The sequence below is a fragment of the Maniola hyperantus genome, chromosome 1 (assembly GCF_902806685.2).
Source record: "Maniola hyperantus chromosome 1, iAphHyp1.2, whole genome shotgun sequence".
NCBI lineage: Eukaryota > Metazoa > Arthropoda > Insecta > Lepidoptera > Nymphalidae > Maniola > Maniola hyperantus.
This window is the reverse complement of record NC_048536.1, coordinates 2,341,229-2,362,518: the sequence shown is the minus strand read 5'-3', so window position 1 is coordinate 2,362,518 and position 21,290 is coordinate 2,341,229. Positions and strand designations below refer to the sequence as shown.

The 21,290-nt window shown below is 37.8% G+C and overlaps 1 protein-coding gene and 1 long non-coding RNA gene across 3 annotated transcripts in view; one reads left to right on the top strand and one right to left on the bottom strand.

The window, feature by feature from the left end:
• Positions 1-18,543, bottom strand: part of LOC138402829 (uncharacterized) — a 230,156-nt gene extending 211,613 nt beyond the window's left edge. The window contains exon 1 of the long non-coding RNA XR_011237175.1: positions 18,442-18,543. This is a non-coding gene — a long non-coding RNA (uncharacterized lncRNA). The remainder of the gene's footprint in view (positions 1-18,441) is intronic.
• The window catches only part of ush (Zinc finger protein ush), a 249,280-nt gene that overhangs the window by 71,879 nt on the left and 156,111 nt on the right, over positions 1-21,290 (top strand). The gene's annotated exons all lie outside the window — the stretch shown is intronic.

Here is a 21,290-nt window from a genome sequence, read left to right as displayed (position 1 = left end):
ATATCTTATCACTATCAGTAATCATCAGTATAGTACTGTCACAGAGGCGGATTAAATGTCGAGAGCGCCCTAGGCAAGCACCTCATAGGCGCCCTTCTAACAGCCATGTTAATTTTTTTACTAACTAACTTCGAAAGAACGAGAAATCGTCTCATTGCATAGCTGGTAGTTGGTGATTATACTATTTATGTGAACGAGTAAGGACATCACGTTATGAGACTTTAATATATTAAAGAACAGGCAGTTTCGATCACTCCAAGAAAATATTAGTAGGCATAATTAGGTAGGTCATGTAATGAAATTCTACATGATCGCGCGCGCCCCTTCGTAACCTCGCGCCCCTATGCGCGTACCTACTTTGCCTTAGGGATTTTTTTTTTTCTCTAGGAGGAGGAAAAATCCCTAATGGACTTCTGTCTATCGACAGGGTGTGTCCGACTCGCACGGACTAAAAAGACCTCCCCCTCTGCGAGATCAGCACGGAACCGTGTAACATTACTTCGTGCTGACCCTCTGGTTGCTCTCTCTCCTTTTTTTCTTGTTTTTCTCTATCCTCCCTTCTCAACATTATGGCTCTCAGCATCTGACCGTATCTGTGCCACTCATTTTCGCTTGACACCATACGGGCTACCAGATTTTGGGCGTTGACACTGTCACTTGCTCCCTGTGCTGCTTCTCTAAGATCCGCGCACGCGGGAATTTGCCTTAGGGATAATCTGCCTCTAACTGTCACACACCTGTCTTCGTTTTTGCTAGCGTTATAGTACTACACCCTGTATAGGTACGAGTAACAGTAATTTGAGTGGCAGTGCTAATTAACTTGTTCTTTATCATATCTTATTCACATCTCTGAACAACCGGAGCGATTAATTTTCAAATTGAATAACCATGTACAGTGTAATATTGTGCTTTTAAACGTCTTTGATTTCATCGTAATCGACGGACCAACTAATTTATACAATACGTGTCAGTTATTTTGTATGTACGTACGATTGACATGTGTGAATATATTATACTAATCTATATGCCGCTATATCCTTCCTCTTATTTCAATATGTACAAAATTTACAGAATAAATAAAAGATTTATTTATTTAGGCAACAAAGACCCATATTTTGTTAGTATACATACAATGCTTAGAAACTATGTTAGTAATATGATCATTTCATTTTTACAACTATCCCGACTAATATTATAAAGGCGAAAGTTTGTATGTGTGTGTGTATGTTTGTTACTCCTTCACGCAAAAACTACTGGACGGATTTGGCTAAAATTTGGAATGGAGATAGATTATACCCTGGATTAACATATAGGCCATTTTTATCTCGGAAAATAAAAGAGTTCCCGCGGGATTTTGAAAAACTTTTGTTTAAATTGTTAAACGAATTGGCCATGAAAGAGTAAAGACAGACAGACACAATTTCGCATCAATAATATTAGTATGGGCTTGTCACTATGTACCTATTAAATGTATTTCACCCATATGTGCCAATGCTAAGAGCGACTAACATATCAAGAATATAAATGGCGTACGTAGTAAAAAGTTGTTTGAGATAAAAACTGCGCACGCGCATTCTCTGTCCCTTTCGCGTGATCCGTGAAAGCTGATTGGCTTCAATCCGCTACGGACTCGGAGGTGTTGACAGCTGAGGTTAGATGACAAGTTTTAATTCTTAATCTGGGATCGCACTTTTAACATATCACGCGCTGCGTGCTGAGTCGAACTAGTAAATTAACAAAAACTTTAAAGTTAAAACTATTTTATTATATTTACAACTGTGCTTTATTTTATTATAAGCTATGCTCGCGACTTCATCTGTGTGGACTGCACAAATTTCCAAACTCTATTGTACCCCCTTAGGGATTGAATTTTCAGAAATCCTTTCTTAGCGGATGTCTACGTAATAATAGCATGCAAAACGAGCTGTTTTTTAATCCCCTGGGAACTCAGTTTTTCGGGGATACAAAGTAGTCTGTAGCAGAATCACGCCTGACTTGAAGAACTAATGCGAAATTCTCAGGACAAGTTACTTAGCAAGGCAAGACAAGGCTTCCCATAGCACAGGGAATCCTAGTTTGGGGGCCAGGAACTTTGCATTGCTTCTCGAGTGTTTTGACGTTTGATAAAAAGTCGCTTATTTGACTATTAGTCATCAACCCCATTGACTTGAAACAAAGTAAGCGCAGGCAGCTATCGAAGGCGCTATCGTATCTGAGGACACCTGAAGCACTATCGTCGTTTTAATTATCGTTTAAACAACGCATCATCGAGGAAGCGGCCTTGTACCGGTATCGGTGGATAAGGCGTTTCCGCAAGCATTAATGGGCAAAAAGTTCTAATTTAAAAAAAAGGTATAAAATTTAACTGATAAATGTATACACACATGCATTCTGTTTGCTCTATTCAAAAATACTGTACAGTACGCGACAGAAAGTAATGTACATCGGCCCTTAGAATGACATTTCGGCTTTGTAGAGCGTTGTCTCTGTCACTCATACCTATGTGACGTTTTGTCGGTCTCAGCGACAGAGACAATGCTCTACAAATCCGCTATCTCCTTCTAAAGATCGATGTAGATTGTAGATGTAGATATGAGTCTTTCTGCCGCGTTCTGTAATAAATAAACAAAATAGTTAATGTAAATCTGTGATGTAAATAGAAAGAGCATCCTATACGCGTCGAAGAATAAATTTCTTTAAAAAATCCATTTGATAAATGCAAATTAGCAAACCTCCGGAGATCCGTTGTGTAATGAGTAGTACCTACTTAGGTAAATTGAAAAATAAAAATAATAATTTAGGCGTAGGTATGTAGATATTTCTTTTGTTGTTACTTTGATCTTGGTAAGTCATTTTAAAATAACTGGTAATATCACAGATTAAAACAATAAATTTAAAAAGGAATTAAGAAACTATCATCGTAAAAAAAAAAGTAGCTAACATATTATGCATGCAATCACACACTCCCACTTACACACACACACACACATACACACACACACACAAGCACACACTCACACACGCATACACACACACACAAGCATACACACACTGTTGTAATTTTATTATTGTATATACCTACATTTATTCTAAATCTATTCTGTTAAAATAGTTTTAATTATAATTTTAAGTAATCTCTTTTGGCCTTCTGTTAGGTATACCTAGATTTAAATTTAAATAATAATTATGTATTTACGCTGTTGATTACTTTCAAATAAACAAAAAATATAAATAAAGTAAAATTACCGGAGTAAAGGAGGTACTTAATAAATAAACAAAATAGATCATGTAAATCTGTGATGTAAATATATTAGAAAGAACGTCTTATACGCGTCGAAGAATAGATTCTTTAACCGACTTCAAAAAAAGGAGGAGGTTCTCAATTCGTCGGAATCTTTTTTTTTTTTTTTTTTTTTTTTTTTTTTTTTATTTTTTATGTATGTTCCCCGATTACTCGAAAACGCCTAGACCGATTTTGAAAATTTTTTTTTTGTTTGAAAGGGTATACTTCAAAGTTGGTCCCATTTCAATTTGGTGAAGATCTGATGAACATCTTCGAAGATAGATACTGGAACTCCTCAACGGATAAGAGTAAATTGCTCGCGATCAGTGTAATAGCTTAGTAAACAGTAGACTTTTAACCAGTAATAGCATAATTCCATGGGGCCACTAAAAATTGTGAAATAAAAAATTTTTACAAAAAAAATAAAAACCGACTTCGTTACACAAACACTAAAAATTGAAAAATAATTTAATTTATTACCGAATATATTATGTATACAAGAGTTAATATAGTTCCATAATAATATTTTTTGGGGTCGGTGCTAATGAGGTGCCATGGTGGAGTCCCATAAAAATATGAAATCTAGACGATTCGCGAAAGCTAATTGGCACCGGCACCAAAAAGTATTATTATGGAACTATATTAACTCTTGTATACATAATATATTCGGTAATAAATTAAATTATTTTTCAATTTTTAGTGTTTGTGTAACGAAGTCGGTTTTTATTTTTTTTGTAAAAATTTTTTTTAAAAAATCCATTTGATAAATGTTAGCAAACCTCCGGAGATCCGCTGTGTAATGAGTAGTACCTACTTAAGTAAATTGAAAAAAAAATAAAAAAAATTAGGTGTAGGTATGTTGATATTTCTTTTGTTGTTACTTTGATCTTGGCAAGCCATTTTAAAATAACTGGTAATTTGACAGATTACCGGAATAAAAGAGGTAATAAATAAACAAAATAGATCATGTAAATCTGTGATGTAAATAGAAAGAGCGTCCTATACGCGTCGAAGAATAGATTCTTTAAAAAATCCATTTGATAAATGTTAGCAAACCTCCGGAGATCCGCTGTGTAATGAGTAGGACCTACTTAGGTAAATTGAAAAAAAAAATTAGGCGTAGGTATGTTGATATTTCTTTTGTTGTTACTTTGATCTTGGCAAGCCATTTTAAAATAACTGGTAATATCACAGATTATCGGAATAAAAGAGGTAATAAATAAACAAAATAGATCATGTAAATCTGTGATGTAAATAGAAAGAGCGTCCTATACGCGTCGAAGAATAGATTCTTTAAAAAATCCATTTGATAAATGTTAGCAAACCTTCGGAGATCCGCTGTGTAATGAGTAGTACCTACATAAGTAAATATAAAAAAAAAAAAATTAGGTGTAGGTATGTTGATATTTCTTTTGTTGTTACTTTGATCTTGGTAAGCCATTTTAAAATAACTGGTAATATCACAGATTACCGGAATAAAAGAGGTAATAAATAAACAAAATAGATCATGTAAATCTGTGATGTAAATAGAAAGAGCGTCCTATACGCGTCGAAGAATAGATTCTTTAAAAAATCCATTTGATAAATGTTAGCAAACCTCCGGAGATCCGCTGTGTAATGACTAGTGATGGCGTGCGAGTGTGTGCGATGCGATAAGGATGTATTAGAACATTCCGAGCGGCGAGCGCCACTGTATTTATTCTTATCCGGAGCAAGCCAGGTTACACCCCTAGTGACACGCCGCAGATATCGATGAAAACGCGTATCGATTTGTTTCACATCGAACATTTTCTAATCGGCGCAACTTGACACTCCTGATGCCGTGTTTGTATAATTAGACTAACGATAACGCTGAGTAAGAGTAATGTCGATATCGTGAATGTCGAGTGGAAGGCATAAATTATAGTTAAATATTTATCAATAAGTTATACCTTGTGACGTGCTATTTATAAGCCGGTTTTAATAGAATGTTTCGTTGCAAGTAGGTATTGATAAGTGTCATAAAGATATTCTGTTAATGCAACGCATTAGTTTTAATTAACAATGCTATCGTTTCATTAGTTCAGTTTAAATAGACAGCACAAACACGGTGAAATAAATAAAGTGAAGTAAAATACAGATACTGAAATTATTGTATAATCCATCCATACTAATAATATAAAAGCGAAAGTATGTCTGTCTGTCTGAAATTTGGTACAGAGATAGCTTGCATCCCGAGTAAGGATTTAGGCTACTTTTGATCCCGGAAAATTAAATAAGAATAAATATAAAATTTAATTATAGAGATAATTAAATTTATTTATTTTTCTTGGTGATAGTCAAAGTCAAAGTCAAATGATTTATTCAAAATAGGTAATAATTTACGCTTATTGATTTTCTGGTATGGTGTTAGATTTGTAAGATATAGTTGTGATAATTATAACGCAAACTTAAAACTAAAGCTACGAGGGTTCCAAACGCGCCCAGGTCTGAGAAGAGCCCACAACAAATTCAGCCGGGTATTCTTTTTATTATCACCACTTTACAAAATTATTGAAACTTATTAGAACTATCACAAAGTCGTTAAGCAACTCATTCCCAAGCTTGCTTATCATTTATATAATCCTTTACATTGTAATAGGATTTTTCAATTAGTTTACGTTTTATGAACACTTTGAACTTGTTGAGAGACATCTCCAATATGTCTTCTGGAAGCTTATTATAGAAACGTATGGAATTACGAGCAAATGAATTGCTAACTTTACTGAGCCTAGAGGCGGGCATTACAAGTTTATTTTTATTTCTAGTATTTATATTATGACAGTCACTTTTTTTTTAAAATTTATTTATGTTTTTATGTACGTACAGTAAATTTTCAAAAATATATTGATTATGCACTGTCATAAGAAGATAGATAGAATTAGCCATAAAATTATAAGTCTGCTACCAGATCTAGTTCATTATTATCAATTTCAGTTTTGGAGCAGCATAAATCATTCGTCATCGTCATCAGTGGAAACCATAGATTAATTATTAGTGTCGCTAGTATGGTCGAAACTATTCCGGCTTAATTTGACTAGCCACGTGAGACCAGCCGGATATTATCCTATAAGTATTTATATTGGTAAGTATTCTTTATAAGCATAGATTGTTACGGCTATACTCACGTATTTAGTCGACGTAAGCCCGACTAGTTTCGAACTCTTCCGGGGTCCTTTTTCACAGGGACAGGGACTAGTCGGGTTTAGCCGTAACAATCTATACTTATAATGGAAATCACTCACGATAGTTCAAACGCTAAAGAAAGTATTATTTTCGTTATCACTTTTATCACTTTTTTTTGGAGAGTGACTAGTTTTATTCATGGCTTGTATTACTTTATCAATTATTGTCATAATCTGTTTTGTGTGTCCAATAAATAAAAATAAAATAAAATAATCTAAATAATTTTATAATAGTTTCGATAGCTGCAAAATGTCGCTACTAGATGGCATTAACAGTCGCTTCAGTACTGAGTGAACATACATATCACAAATTTCGTGACTGGCAGCAAGCGAACCGTAGCTTAGTGTAGCGTAGGAGACGCGGGCTCAAATCCTACCGGCCCGCAATTTATGATATGTATTTTTAAAAAAAGTATTTTCAAAATTTCCTTGAAGTTTTCAATTTTCAATTTGTGTAAAAAACTATAAAAATTATAGAATACACCTTTAAAAATATTTAATACTTCCAACAAAATATCGACCTAGTGCACATCCCTACGCCAACCGAAGGGGGTGAAGCGACGCTTGGCGCGGCGAGATAGCGCGATACCATCGCCGAGTGGCAGCCCTGATAGTACGAATAATAATAATTTTATTATCGCGATCTAGGGTTCCCAACGCCTTGTTTTGTAAACTTGGGTTATAATCGCGGGTAAAGTTTTTACGTCGTTTCGTGTATGTGGTGAAACTGGTGATAATAAAGAGAACGTGTTAGTACCTATCAAATATTTGGCTATCATCATCATCATCATCATGATCAACCCATCACCGGCTCACTACAGAGCACGGGTCACCTCTCAGAGTGAGAAGGGTTTTGGCCATAGTCTACCACGCTGGCCATATGCGGATTGGTAGACTTCACACACCTTTAAGAACATTATGGAGAAATCTCAGGCATGCAGGTTTTCTCACGATGTTTTCCTTCACCGTTATTTGGCTATAGTGACGTGAAATCAAAGAAAAACATGGCTACTTTAGGGCTACCTGCGTCAAATGTACTAATATATTTTGTTGCCTGTAAGTGACGTCATATAATGGGAATGGCTTAGAATAACAACTGGGAATGGTATAAAAATGGCATTAAACCAGCGATAGTCTGTGCATTAACAAAGTTAACTGTTGAAGTTAACCATTTAACCGGAAGTAGCATTTAAATAAAGCATTAAAGAGGCAAACGTTATCAGAACAAAATCAGGCGGCTTAGCTTAGTGCCTCGGTGGGAGGGAAGGGGGGGGGGGGGGGCTTTTATCTCTCGCGCGCAGATTGAATATATATTTCATATGTGATTCTAGTCGCTTGGGATTTTTTCTAGACATAACGTAGGTGAGGTAGGTATTTAATAAAACACTAGCTGATGCCCGCGACTTCGTCCACGTGGAATTAGGTTTTATAAAAATCCCGTGGGAACTCTTTGATTTTCCGGCACAGAAAGTAGCCTTTTTCACTCTTCAGGTCTTTAACTATACCATTGCAAAAATCACGAAAAACAACAAACCAAAAACCATAAAAACGTTTATGGTTCGAAAAAAGTATTGGTACGTACAAGCATCTCTCTCTCTCTCTCTCCGGTCGTTCCTTCATTGCTGAAGATTGTGGTCCTGGCAATGGATTGTTTGTTTTCACCGGCTTCTGTTAGTGGCCATTTTAACTAGGTACTATGTCAGAGGCGTCTTTACCTATGGTGCAGGGTGTGCGGCGCACACGGGCGCCGAGTCTAAGGGGGCGCCGAGCGCCCTCTAATGCGACACCTCCAAAGATGCGTCGATGCCGGCGCTCTCAAAGACCCTGCGCTCGTGTTATGGCCGACGCCGTCACAATTTAAAATCATCATTTAAAATTGCACCATTTGCATCCGAATTTCCGTTTGAAAATATAACTGTTAGTATTCCATTTTGACCCTGCTCCTACTAGACTAGAGGGCGCCAGGGTACTGGTTGCACACGGGCGCCACAAGGGCTAGAGACGCCTCTGTACTATGTGATAAAATCCACACCTGCTGGATCCCTTTTACTGGTCTGACCACCTAGTTGGTGAGCGGCTTCTTGCTCTTTTGCCTTCAGTGTTGCCCGTTACTATTAGCTTTTCTAAGCTGTCGTCCCCTCGCCGTGTGATGTGGCCGAAATATGAGAGCAGTCGTTGGTAACATATGGACGAGAGTCGAGCAGTGATTCCGAGTTGCGAAAGGATAGACACGTTTGTGCGCTTGGCAGTCCACGGAATCCGTAGCATCCGCCTCCAGCACCACATTTCGAATGCATCTATTCTTTGCCTTTCTCTTACTTTGATAGTCCATGTCTCTACTCCATACATAGTACATACATAAGTAGAGGAATATTTTCTCGGCATATTTTTTTATATTTTTTTATAAAAGAATATTAGCCATGTTAAATGACTAATATTCTCTTTTCCTCTCCAATTAAGCGTCAAGCTTGTGCTAGGAGTAGGTACGACAATAGTGCAACGGGCGGGGTTTGAACCGTCGACCTTTCGGTATTCAGTCCACTCCTTTACCCGTTGAGCTATTGAGGCTCTAAATAATATAAAAATATTATGACAGCAGTAGGATTAAGTAGTTAGAGACACAAATTACAAGTCATGGTGATAAGTGACTAGGTATATTATATTATACTTACTTACAGTACGCGGCAGAAAGTAATGTACATCGACCTTTAGAACCAGATACCCAGGTGGTGAGGTGAAATTGATTACGGTGGCGCGCAGTGCGGTTGTGGAAAAAGGAGGGTGGAACGAGGTCAAAAAGCTTGGTACAGAGATAGCTTGCATCCTGGAGACTTACATAATGCTCACGTAAGAAAATTGAGTGAATATTCATCATCGTTATCATCAATCGATAGACGTCCACTGCTGGACATAGGTCTCTTGTAGGGACTTCCACACGCCACGGTCTTGCGCCGCCTGAATCCAGCGGCTCCCTGCGACCCGTCTGATGTCGTCCGTCCACCTAGTGGGGGTCTTCCAACCAGAGGTCGCCATTCCAGCACCTTGGGACCCCAACGAGTGAATATTACGAAGAGACAAACATAGCCGGTCAAAAATCGGTCGACTTAGCGCCTCGGAGGGGGAGGGCTTATCTCTGGCGCGCAGATTGAATATATTTCATATGTGACTTCACCCGCGCGGGCTCCTCACATTCTTTATGCGGCTATACTGCTACAAGTTTTAGATTTAGATTATGCGATATTGCTAAAACTCTCACATTCTAAAATGTCGTTCAAATCCATAAGCCTTCTAAAGTAATAAATCCAGTAAAAACAACTTTACTGTCACGAGTTAAATGACTAATATTCCCCTTTCCTCTCCAACTAAGCATAAAGCTTGTGCTAGGAGTAGGTACGACAATAGTGCAACGGGCGGGGTTGAACCGTCGACCTTTTGGTTTTTCAGTCACGTTTACCTGTTGAGCTATTGAGGCTCAGTACTGAGTGAGTGACTGAGAACATACATATCACAAATTTCGTCACTGGCAGCAAGCGAGCCGTAGCTTAGTTGTTAGAGCGTCGGGCGCGATCCCAGGAGACGCGGGTTCGATTCCTGCCGGTCCGCAATTTTTGATATGTTAGACTTATTTAAAAATATATAGGTATAGTTATGTAGATAAACCCCCTTCTTCTTTACATAGTATAAAATAAAGTCGCTTCCCGCTGTCTGTATGTATGAACGCGTAGCTCTTTTAAATCACGCAACGGATTTTAATGCGGTTTTCACCAATAGATACAGTGATTCAAGAGGAAGGGTTATACGTATAGTTTAAGTTTCAAAAAATTAGAGATTCCTAGGAAAATTTAAATCTCACTGACACCACATTAGAATCTACACTGCACCCATGCGAAGCCGGGGCGGGTCGCTAGTATCGTATAAAAACCAAAAATGACATAACTATGGGGCCATCGAAAGTTGTAATATTAGAAAGGTACACTTTCAAACGTAAACTTTGAATGCCTTATCGCACTGCGGTGCTGTAACAGTGAATAGCTATCTGCTAATGAGCAGTTCGAAGCCGATAACAGTATCTACACCTGTCGTGACCTTTCCGTGACCGAGCGTGTGTGACTAGGAGTTAAAAAACATGACTTATCGGACATGTGGGGTGGGCACACAGGCGCATGTTGTCCATTAGCTGGACTAACAAAGTCACGAATTGGTCACGAATGAGGTATTTTTTAATGGAGAACTCTGTGGCATGCAGGTTTCCTCACGATGTTTTCCTTCACCGTTAAAGCAAGTGATATTTAATTATTTATGAAATGTTCTCAAAGGTGTGTGAAGTCTACCAATCCGCACATGGCCAGCGTGGTAGACTATGGCCAAAACCCTTCTCACTATGAGAACAGACCCGTGCTCTTTAGTGAGCCGCTGATGGGTTGATCATGATGATGATGATGATGAAGGTAATTTTATGAAGATGTGATTACCTAGTGGTTAGGACGTCCGCCTTCTAATCGGAGATCGGGGGTTCGACCCCGGGTACGCACCTCTAACTTTTCGGAGCTATGTGCGTTTTAATTAATTAAATATCACTTGCTTTAACGGTGAAGGAAAACATCGTGAGGAAACTGCATGCCTGAGATAATGTTCTCAAAAGTGTGTGAAGTCTACCAATCCGCACATGGCCAGCGTGGTAGACTATGGCTGAAACCCTTCTCACTCTGAGAGGAGACCCGTGCTCTGTAGTGAGCCGGCAATGGGTTGATCATGATGATGATGATGATGAATGCATTTAGTTTGTCTACTCCGAATGGTTTTAACTTTTACTTTAGTTTCCTTCTGTAAATGTCCTCCAGGCGTCTTTATATCTTCTATAATATAAAAATGAATCACTAAATGTGTTGCTGATCGCAAATCTCGAGAACCGCTGAACCGATTTCGCTAATTCTTTTTTTTATAATATTCCTTAAAGTACGAGGATGGTTCTTACGGAGAGAAAAATTTAAAAAATTTGAATCGACTGTTAGGCGGTATGAAGTTCGCCAGGGCAGCTAGTACTTACTACATACATGAATTTTGAGATTTGTAAAATTATTGAGTAAAATTGATTTTTTTTACTAAGTTGTCCTTTCGTGAACCTCTTCCAGGCGTCTTCGTGTACTAGGAAAGTTCCTATATGAATTTTGAGATTTTTTTAAATTCTCGAGTAAAATTGTGCAAAGTCAGCAAACCGTGTCATCTTATCGCGCCATTGCCCATTTATAACGCTCAATAAACCTCGTATCAGCGTATCACTGGCCGCCGTCCTATTCTCTACCACTACCATTGTTTTACTGTACAAAATTCTGCAAAAAAAAATTAAAGTCGTTGCTTGGTACCTACAACATTAATTCACTATAAACACTTCCTGAATCTTGATAACTTAGGCGGGCAGTAACCCTGCAGCATCAGGATTGAGGAGTTGGATCCAGAAAATTAAATGGGACCACCACACATCCTCTGCTAATTAAAAATAATAATTTGCAAATCGGTCCAGAAACCTGGAAAAAACGATGTATGTCTTGATTTTTGAAAAAAAGGTAAATAGTTTAAATCGCAGGAAATCCCTATGCGAAGAGACGATAATATAGACGATATAATATTCTTGTTGCCGAATTATTGAAAAAAGCCTAACTGTTTTAAAAAGCAACAAAAAAAAATAGAAATAGAAATATTTTTACTCTACTTAAATTTTACAAGTGCTTGTGAATATGAAGTGAATATTCCACTGGTTTGGATTGCTCTTCCTACTGGGAAGAACCAGGAAGAAACTCAGCGGTTGCTCTTTTAAAATATCGATTAAAAATTTTATGCTGTAGGTAGTTATGTGAATATGTAGATACACCTTTAAGGTTATCCACCCATCCATCCATCAGCCTGTTTGCGTCCACTGCTGGACATAGGCCTTTCCAAGAGCGCGCCACCAAAGGACCTCAGCCTTTCTGTCATCGGTCCAGCGGGCTGGAGGTCGTCCCACACTGCGCTTACCGGTACGCGGTCTCCACTCCAGAACACGTCTGCCCCATCGGCCGTCGGTTGGTCTAGGTGCCTTTAAAGTACCTAGACCAAAATAAAAACTTTAAAAATCATGACTGTTCCAAAAGTCCGTAGTACGGCCGCAGCATATCGGTGAAAAACGTGAAAAGTAGCAGAGATATCGCGGTTTTGGCGGGCGGCGATAGCTAGGGGTGCCAGTGCGGAACTCACGTCCTTTTGTGGCGCTCTGAATAGTGACCCTCCTATTTCTGAACATTTACAAAAGGTATTTTTGCCATTTTTAACGGCCACTTTCAGTTTAGATACCATTTTAACAACTGGAAGCTATTGAAAAAAAAATAGATTTAGAAATATGTTTAATCTACTAAAATTTTACAAGTGCTTTTGAATATCAAATGAATATTCCACTGGATTGGATTGCTCTTCCTACTGGGAAGAACCAGGAAGAAACTTAGCGGTTGCTCTTTTAAAACATGGATTAACAATTTTATGCCGTAGGTAGTTATGTGAATATGTAGATACACCTTTAAGGTACCTAGACCAAAATAAAAACTTTAAAAAGCATGACTGTTCCAAATGTCCGTAGTACGGCCGCAGCATATCGGTGAAAAACGTGAAAGTATCAGAGATAGCGCAGTTTTGGCGGGCGACGATAGCTAGGGGTGCCAGTGCGGAACTCACGTCCTTTTCTGGCGCTCTGAATAGTGACCCTCCTATTTCTGAACATTTACAAAAGATATTTTTGCCATTTTTAACGGCCACTTTCAGTTTAGATACCTATATTAAAAATATTCAAGTTAGTTGAACTATTAATTAACCCGTCAAGTTTAGACAAAATCGCCAGTGGTAGGAAAGATGAGGGGTAATAAGCTGGCAAAATTGGGCATATAATGCGGAGGGAAAAAAGCCATGTCACTAGAAGAATGTTAAATATGCATGTGGAAGGAAAAAACAGGAGAGGGCGACCAAAGGAAAGGTGGATGGATTGTGTGAAAGAGGATATGCATTTAAAAGGGACTCTTGTAGGGACTTCGACACGCCACGTCTTGCGACTCGTCTGATGTCGTCCGTCCAGCTAGTGGGGGTCTTCCAGCACTGCGTCGTCCGGTGCGAGGTCGCCATTCCAGCACCTTGGGACCCTAAAGTCTATCGGTTTTACGAACTATGTGCCCTGCCGAAAAATTCAATAAATTCAGTCATTTCCAACAATTTATCGGAACGTAATAATAGCAACTTTCGTTATAATATATAATAATATCAACGGCTGTACTCACGTATTTAGCCGTTGACAGATATTATATATAATGAAATCACTCACGATAGTTTAAACGCTAAAAAAGCAACTTTCGTGTTAGCCCCACTGGTTTAATTTGTCGTATTATGACTATGGTACTATATCCTTGATATTTTTGCCTATTTCGGCGGCGCCAAGTCATAATTATATGAATATCTTGAACATTTTACATCGATCGTTTAGCAAAAAGCACTTATGTAATACAAATTCCCCCTCCAATAAACAGAACATGCCACGGAGCGTGTGTCGGGGTCTAGATCTGACGATAGCATCTAATTTGCATATTACTGCAGATTTTTTCAAGAAATAATATATACACGCCTAATATACTAATGTAGATATGTGTATGGTATAAGTGAAAAGCGATTTATCAAAAACTCTACCGAAAAGTTTAGCTTCATACGAATACGAACCACATTATAACAAACATTCAAACATTGTAAAAAAATATTGCTTTTCCGACTGGCCAAAATCAAGACAAAAAATGAGAAGATAAGAATATATCAAAGGCAGCGAAAAAACGTCATATTTGAAGAGCCGTCGAATAAACTTGACAAATCCGTATTGAAACCTAAATAGTTTTAATTCTTTTCAGTATTTTCAACTTAAATCTGTTAAATTTATGCTCCAAAGATTAAATTCACTAAATAGATCCGGCAAATTATCGAGTTTAAATTTTTAGGTGCAGCGGTAGCTCAGAACAGTCTGTGCGACAAAGTTTTTTTGAGGTTTTTTATCGACAGAAAGAGATATGTCGCGTTGACTCAAGCTACAAGTTATTCCTGCAGGCTTATGAGTCAGACCTAAATAAATATGCCTGCTGAAAATCATGCCTTTTAGTAGATACTTAGCGAGCATTAAAAGCAGATAAAATAACAACAAAACCTGCTTTAAAATCCAACTTGCGAGAGTCAGTTCCTTAATTCACCCCTTCTTTTTAAACTTACGGCTGGACTCACGAACGCTGAAACATTCTAAAGTTGTTCAAAAGTCGCGACCGCTTATGGCTTGCACCCGTGAATTTATAGGTCAATTGCAGTCATTCGAGGTCGTGACTCCTTGCGGGTAATGATATTTTAATGTTATTTAATTTCACCTTTTTTTCTTGCAGGTAAGTAGGTTATCGGTGCCGGTGCGCTGGGGAAGTGAGTAAGCACTTTTAGTTACGAAAGTTTAACTATTGTATAAGTCGGTAATGATTGACCTTATGTCTTCCGCATGCTTTCGATGTTATGAAGAACGATTTTAGATGGAGACATCCTGATTTGTGGAGAAAATTTGTGCATAAACTTCAAGGGATCTTCAAGATATATACAGTACGCAGCTGAAAATAATATATATCAAGAGCATTATCTCTGTCGTTGAGACAACGCTCCACAAAGCCGAAATGTCATTCTAGCGACTCTGAGTGCGGCTGTAAGTTATATTTATACAGACTTTAAGTTTGATAAGTAAGTATCTTTTTTTTAAATAACACTTGGTATTTAACAAAAAGGGAAATCTTATCTCAAACTCAGTGGTGGTGGGGAGGTAGGGAGGGGAGGTAGGGGAGGTAGGGGTAGGTTAGGGGGTGTGTGGTTACCGGGTAGAGCACAAACAGCAAAAGTTCACGTCCTTATCTCATCTGTTTGACGGATTCCTACCACGCTGCGTATTCATATTCGTCATAGACTAGCTTCATTCAGACTTTTTGATATTTTTTAAATTGCATATATTGTCGCACTCATAGTTGCCGCCTTTTGGAACGAAAGTCCTATGATCTGTTACGGGGAAGCAATCTTGAGACGATTGTATGAATGCGGGTGGTTGATGATTTTTAAGCGAGTCTCGTTCGACTCGAGACTCGACCGACTATTACATGCTTTTTGTGTTTAGGTCGCCATTTTGATTGAGTGGTTGCAATAGCAATTATTGTGCCCTAATCAAGTTAATATTGTAGTTAGGTTATTATAAAAGGTAAAATTCTCGATAAGCCTCTGCGCGTTTTGATTAATATTTAATTTCACTTCTGGTTTGTTTATACATAGTAAGGGACTATGTATAAACAAACCAGATATAAGGCTTTGTTATTGTTTAATTATTACTCTCCGTAGGAAGGGCATTACGAACCAGTGCAAGTAGATTCGCGTGACGATTTAAAAGCACTAGTGAAAGTTTATTTGAATTTAAAAAAGTTTTATTTCTATTTGACTTCTTAACTTTGTTTTATCAACGTACAGCTCAAACCACTGTGTAATGTGTGTATGAAGGTTTTCTGTCAAACCACTAGAAAGGATTTTCACAAATTCAAACGAGATTTAAAAAAATCCATAACAACGGGACAAACCTATAGATACTTACCACTTTCTATCTTAATCTTATATCGTTGGATACCTAACTTTGTGCTTGTGTGAATTTTGGATAGATAGGTTTTATTAAAAGTATAATCTTTGTTGCAGTCATTGTTCTTATTAGCCTTGACTTAACGTAAGTTCAATTTTAATTACTTAAGTAAGGGAAGTAGACTTATCAGTTAATGCCCTTTTGAAGATTGAAAAGTTATCTTGATATATTATTTTATTCAGTATCTTATCTTTTGAATGAAAAATCATTTAAATACGTTTAAAGTAGTAATTAAGTAAAATAAATAATTATAAACCGTGATCATTTTATTTAAATATACGCTTCGGTAAGCGACATAAATTGCATTAAAAATAACACTTATCATTACAATGATTAAGATTGGCTATTTATAAAGTCTACTACTCAATAATAATACTTATCTGTCTGTTACCTTTTTTGTATGTATGTATATACTTTATTACACCACAAAACACAAATGAGAGGTTACAAAAAGAAATCTTAAAAAGTAGGTACAAAAACTTTACATGCCCACTTGACGAAATTTTATATAGATAATAGAGACTTCGTCCGCGTGGACTACAAAATTTCAAAACCCTATTTCACCCCCTTAGGAGTTGAATTTTCAAAAATCCTTTCTTAGCGGATGCCTTCGTCATAATAGCTATCTGCATGCCAAATTTCAGCCCGATCCGTCCAGTAGTTTGAGCTGTGCGTTGATAGATCAGTCAGTCAGTCAGTCACCTTTTCCTCTTATATATATAGATTCGGGAGACGGACATAGCCTGAGTACTTTTTATCACGGATAATAATAGAGTTCCCACGGCATTTTAAATATCCTTGCGGACGAAGTCGTGGGCATGATCTAGTATTAATGTAAAAGAAAGATCTCTCTGTATTCTCGTATTACTCTGTAGCCGGGCAGAACCTCAGGGTTGGCGATAAGGCGCGCTATTTAATCAGATCGCATCTCGTGGAGGGCGGGCGTTATCAACGCTTATCAGACGGGAATAAATTCTGAGGAGATTCTTATCAGCGCCGCGCCCGGCTAACACTATTTATAAGGGTGGAATTCAGCTTTATTTTTAATGTTTTCACGTCATACTTACCTACCTATTAAAATTAGGTAGGTATACCTATCTTAGGCGTTAAAATTATTAAATCTAAGGTACACTTTGTATAATTGTTGCTTGTATACATACTAAATAATATACGTTTCCTTACTCTAGTTCCATTCGACGGATTTTTAATCTATAGTACCTATTAGTCGTACGTAATTCAAAAAAATAAAAAACTGCCCTGTCAAAAATTTTACTAGAAAGTAAAATTTTTTACATTTCAAAATGGCACCATATGGCTGCTAGTATTGAATTTTTTCTTCATAGCCAGTGTCACTCGGGATTGTGAAAGGATTCTGACGATAGGTAGGCACATCATACATCCAAAATAGAGCCTCAATAGCTCAACTGGTAAAGGAGTGGACTGAAAACCGAAAGGTGGCCGGTTCAAACCGCCCGTTGCACTATTACTTATCCTAGCACAAGCCTAAATAGGGGAATATTAGTCATTTAACATGGCTAATATTCTTTAAAAAAAAATTGTTCAGACATTTATAAATTATGGTGGAATAAAGAAATTCACATAGGTATGTACATACTTGTACCTAAATAGTTTTAAATACATATCGTAAATTGCGGACCGGCAGGATTCGAACCTGTTCTTCTAGGTTCGCACCCAACGCCTTGAAGGCTAGGCCATAGTTATATAAACTACACTATAAATTTTTTTTATAGTGTTTTACCTACACTTAAGGGGAGGGACATGTAGATTTTTATACTACCTGAAAACATTAGGTATATACATTATACACTCCATTCTTGGGCAGTCGTCTTCTACTTCTTCTTCTTCTTCACTCTGGGCTGGTTTCCGCACTTCAACGATTCCGTCTGTTGTGCGTGCATCGCCCCTCCCCGCCGAAGTCTTCACTCCAGCCATCCAAGCTCGCTCCAGAAGCCAAATAAACCGCTTGGGCAATCGTATAAAAACTTTTAATTCTATTGTACTTATTATCATTATAGAAAGTTCTGGAAAGAAGTGTGTGTCTGAATGTAAAATAACATTTATATGCAACGCTCGCTATCTACCCTATTAATGTGTTATCGCAGCCTTGAGAGTCGCAGTGAGGCGCGATACCATCTACCGTAAAATACGGGACCGATAAGGGTGGCGAGTGATACCGAGCTCGGTGTACCAGTGTATTCAAGACATTTGACTTTGCTCGACCAACAAAGTCGTAGGACATTTATGAGAGACTAGCTTATGCTCGCGACTTCGTCCGCGTGGACTACACAAATTTCAAACCCCTATTTCACCCCCTTAGGGGTTAAATTTTCAAAAATCCTTTCTTAGCGGATGCCTACGTCATAACAGCAGTCGCTGGAGGGAGATCGCACGAGCAACAGTTAAGAATTCATAGCCACGACCAATTGAGAACAGCGTCATAATAGCTATCTGCATGTCATATTTCAGCCCGATCCGTCCAGTAGTTTGAGTTGTGCGTTGATAGATCAGTCAGTCAGTCAGTCACCTTTTCCTTTTTTATATTTAACTATTACACAAATTTCAAACCCCTATTTCACCCCCATAGGTGTTGAAATTTCAAAAATCCTTTCTTAGCGGATGCCTACATCATAATAGCTATCTTCATGCCAAATTTCAGTCCGATCCGCCCAGTAGTTTGAGCTGTGCGTTGATAGATCAGTCAGTCAGTCAGTCAGTCAGTCAGTCACCTTTTCCTTTTATATATTTAAAGATCACCAATTTTAATAAATAAATTATGTTTCTGTCTGCATCAACTTTCTTACGCACAAAGTCTGTTATTAGATAGGTACCTTTTTCTCTTAGGATTGCTTTAGTAACCAAACTCTAAAGATCTAAGACATCATTTCGCCAGTGTTTTCTAAATAATCTACAGTCTTCTTACATAATGTTAATGATCAGATTATGTTTGTTTACAACCCCTCGCTATCTGTCTGTTTGTCCGCTCGAGCGCGGCTATAAAACTCAATTCCGTATCTCGACTCCGGATAGCGTACAAATACTTTTTATCTGCAATGCAACTTTAACAAGCACTGCATTATGCTGGCATTTTAAATAGGTCTTTAAATTACTACTTAACTGATTTTGGTGGGAATGGCTTAACCAAAATCTTTTGAAGTAATACAAAGTCAGCTGGTAGATAGAAGTTTTGTTTTTGTCGTAATTTTTTCATACATCGAACGAGGCTCATTAAACCTCGTGTAATGTCATGAGGAGTTGGTTGGTTTTTGGAACTTCGTAAGTAAACGTTTATTTCTTAAATTATGATCACATTTTATTCCGCGCTTTCTTCATTAGAGCACTAATAAAGCCAACAAGCCTCAAGCAGAAGAAGCGCCGGTTATTATCCATACTAATATTATAAAGGCGAAAGTGTGTCTGTCTGTCTGTCTAGCTGTTCACGGCCCAACAGTTCAACCGATTTTGATGAAATTTGGTACAGATCTAGCTTACATCCCGGGGAAGGACATAGGCTTTTTTATCCCGGAAAATCAAAGAGTTCCCACGGGATTTGAAATTCTAAATCCACGCGGACGCAGTCGCGGGCATCATCTAGTGATTTATAACTTTAAGAAAAATTTATGTTATATATCCTTTTAAAATATAAATACGCATATCCTAAATTAATTAGCTAAGTCTAACAAAACGTAATGCGTAGGCCATATCTATCTAAAACGGACACACGTGCGCCCGGAGCAGCGAGCTTCGTTAAAAATTAATTACATGCATTATCGCCATCCTGGCGTGAGATACGGGCGATCACACCGTACTAATTAGGCTTATCGTAGACCAATTATTTATAAGCGAGCCTTATCGGAAAGCAGCCATTGTTTTACGGAGAACGACACACCGTCGCGTAGGATGGCAAGCGCGATAGCGAACATTTTTTTATTGGCCTGTTTTTAATTACATGATTAGGATTAGGTTTTACTTGTGAACATTAATTTTACTGCAGTTCTGTAGTTGTCTGGTGTTAATTTTATGTTACAACAGCAATAAATGAATGAAATGTAACAGAGCAATATCTATTTTTGTTGTAATACTCATCATCATCATGATCAACCCATCACCGGCTCACTACAGAGCGTGGGTCTCCTCTCAGAGTGAGAAGGGTTTTGGCATGTGCGGATTGGTAGACTTCACACACCATTGAGAACATTATGGAGAACTCTCAGGCATGCAGGTTTCCTCACGATGTTTTCCTTCACCGTTAAAGCAAGTGATATTTAATTAATTAAAACGCACATAATTCCGAAAAGTTAGAGGTGCGTGCCCGGGATCGAAGCCCCGACCTTCGATTAGAAGGCGGAAGTCCTAACCACTAGGCTATCACTGCTTACTTCGTTGTAATAATATGCGTTTTAAATATTTTTAATGTTTTAAATATTGTTTCCTATTCGCTATATTACATGGGATCTCAAAAACTAATTACTTTCCTACGATGGAATTTTTTTAATTCGAATTTTAGTTAAATTATAAATAAACTAGCTAATGCTCGCGACTTCGTCCGCGTGGACTACACAAATTTCAAACCCCTATTTCACCCCCTTAGGGATTGAATTTTCAAAAATCCTTTCTTAGCGGATGCCTACGTCATAATAGCTATCTGCATGCCAAATTTCAGCCCGATCCGTCCAGTAGATTGAGCTGTGTGTTGATAGATCAGTCAGTCAGTCAGTCAGTCACCTTTTCCTTTTATATATTTAGATTAATAAACTAAAACGGCTTATCTGAAATGGCTGTCTGCGTTCTTAAAATCTAATCAAATATGCAAAACTAATTCAAGGAAAATTCAAATTAAATTTTGATAACTCAAGTATGTAAAATAACAAGGACACTTTACCTAGTTAATACCGGCTGACTATCACATACGGTTTGATAGAACATTATCAAAGTTGCAATAATGAACTAGGAATAATAACTGTTGTATAATATATTTGTGTACTAATTGTCGTTTTTCATCATCATCATGATGGAAATCACGTCGGAAATATCTGAGCACCTCGCTGGAATTCGCTTCCCCTCGCGCTTCCTCTCAGCTCGCCCATTT